At 40.7% G+C, this 2,649-nt stretch overlaps 1 long non-coding RNA gene across 1 annotated transcript; it reads right to left on the reverse strand.

Moving 5' to 3' along the window:
- Positions 1–1,304: 1,304 nt before the first annotated feature.
- LOC147208712 (uncharacterized) lies at positions 1,305–2,378 on the reverse strand. Its single transcript, XR_015100294.1, has 3 exons — positions 2,026–2,378; positions 1,513–1,569; positions 1,305–1,440 (listed from the first exon to the last, which is right to left on the reverse strand). It is a non-coding gene; the product is annotated as an uncharacterized LOC147208712 (long non-coding RNA).
- Positions 2,379–2,649: the final 271 nt, after the last annotated feature.

Here is a 2,649-nt window from a genome sequence, read left to right on the forward strand (position 1 = left end):
CTCCCGAGTCCATACCCTCCGAAACTTTCACAGACACTCCTCCAAATGATTTTACTCTGGCCGTGGTATCCTGTATTGGTGTGCATAGTGTGGTGGGCGCAAGTAATGGCTAAGTTTATCAAGTATCAAGTACAACTTTATTGTCAAATGTGCTGTATGTGTATTTATATTGTATTTATAATCAGCGATTGTGACTTGCTAAGAAAGCTCAATATATCTAATGGTCAAAACATAAAGGTTTGCGACGGTTCAGTATTTGTGATATTGATTTGATAGTGTAATGAGTTACATGTGTAAGTGAAAGTTACATTGTTACAACAATGGAAAATGAAAAAAAAAAACATATTCTTTGTTTCAATAGGATGTGTTGAGTGTTATTCCCAGTCATTTGGAGAGGTTTTAGTTAATCATAGCAGTTTATGTACTTATTTATTCTTTGCAACACCGGCAGAGGTGAACAAAAATACAATGCCGTAAAAAAAGTTTTTGCCCTCTTCTCAAATTTTTACTAACACAGTCCGAACACAAACCAGGTGGAGTGTGGATCCCTAAACTGCAGAGTCAGGTAAACTGTGTTGCAAAAAATAATAATTTATAGAAAACCAAAGTACTGACGAAGTATAAAGAGAAATCGCTGACAACAACAAGGCCGGAAAACCAGATATGAAAAGAATGTGGTTGCAAACGACAAGGTAAATTTGACAACCAACGTACTCAAAACGAAATGTCAAGAATGCAAACACGCGAGACGAGTCCAAAATGACTTGAGAACCCAAGTACTTACTAAACAAGAATCTAGCGAAACAAGAGCGACTATGAACGTGGGCAAGCGATCTAGAAAATATCACTTGAGCAGAAACAGCGAGCAAGGTCAATAATCCAACAGGGACTTTGGATCTTGGCAGTCTTTGAATACCACCATTGAATACCACCCCTTTTCACTGGAGCAACCCCCTCAATCCCTCACATTTTACTGAATTTTGACTGATTTGCAAGGCCCACAGAATTTTCTGTTCTATGGCTATATATACATGCAACCTGTCAAAAGAAAGGTGAGACTCTCTTCTTTCAGCAGAAAAAAAAGTTGGTTTCTATCTTTCTCCGTTCGTTGGCAATCAGCATTAGAAAACTGCTAAGTTTAATGGGAAAGGCCGATTTTCTGCAGAAATCCAGAGAAAATGGGCTTTTTGTAAAAGCATGCATTTCAAGCATCATTTCAAGTTTTACACTATTTTTTGCTTTTGTGGCAGCTCAAATACCTCGATAATGTGTTCCTCCTACAAAAGAACATGACAAATAATGTTTTTGTAGCAAAATAATTTATTTGCACACAACAAAACTATTGAACTATGAACAAAAGTGCAGCTGTGGAGAAGATGGTTTTTGGCTTCCATCCAGTTTGTCACCATCAATTCATCCCACCACGTCCAGATGCACGACCTATAAATTATAGAAACATAAAAAGTTGCAAATATATCTTGCTGCAGAGTGAGGTACAATAATTTTATTTACCTTTCTTTCCACCACCAAAGCGAGGAGTCGTCATCTTTTGGCTTCTGGTTGGACAATCTGTAATGTATAGAAGTATGTACAATTACCACACTTTTATTTTTCTATATTTTTTATTGTTGCTTTCCACTTACATTTCAACATCTCTCACACACACACATACATGCTCGCACACTGCTATTTACACCATTCATTCCATGTTGCTCAGCATCCAATTTGAAATGAAATGGAATATGAATTTAACACGAGTGGTTTTAGCAGAGCTGAGCGGACCAAATGTGTTCTGTTTTTTTTTGTTAGTTTGTTTTTTGAAAACCTATGGCGACATGCAAGTCAGCGCATTTACGGCGCATATTTTCATCCACATCTACGAGACGCATCAACCGTACATAAATGATGAGTGTTACTGGCAACTTCATAGTATAGCGGGGAATGTAGCGGTGCATAAAAGCGACTGAGGAGGCATAAGAAGTGATGAGGTTTTGAATGGGAACTTGCAAGCTAGTCAGCAGTTACCTCCTCGTTCCAGCGGCTCTGGCGAGGACTCTCAGCTGCTTTCCGTTATGTCCGAAGGCACATATTCGTCCGACATCGGGATCCAAATCGCTCTTCAATTCATCGTTTTCGCCGTCGTCTTTACGAGACGATTCCAACGAATCGCTGACGTGTGCCCGGCGTCGGCCATGCGAAGCAATGCAGCCTCTTTGCCGTCATCGCTGGAAGTCGCCGGGGAGACGATTTGTGGGCGACGTGGGGCATCGGGAGGCACAAAATGCTCTGCCAAGCGATGATCGCTGACGTGGAGCAAGTTCATCTTCATCAGATGAACTCGAAACTCGGCGTGAGCTATGCGGGCTGCGTGTAGCACGCCATGTAAATTTCCCCAGTGTGGGACAAATAAAGGATATCTTATCTTATGTTTGTGCAGGCCGACGTTCGTTTGACGGGTGCCGCTTTCGATTACTGACCGAAGCGTCATTTTCTCTTCCACACAAACACCATCTCCTTTGTTGTTTTGTTTCGAGGACGCTTTTATACCGAAAAAAAAATCATTTTTAGTTAGTTATTTCCTTTTCCCCATCGTTGCTAGTTGCTAATGTTCCAATCCACTATCCACATACGCCCCTCCTTCACTGTACT

Source organism: Hippocampus guttulatus, chromosome 2, assembly GCF_054856545.1.
Source record: "Hippocampus guttulatus isolate MCC_2025c chromosome 2, RoL_Hgut_1.0, whole genome shotgun sequence".
Classification (NCBI taxonomy): domain Eukaryota; kingdom Metazoa; phylum Chordata; class Actinopteri; order Syngnathiformes; family Syngnathidae; genus Hippocampus; species Hippocampus guttulatus.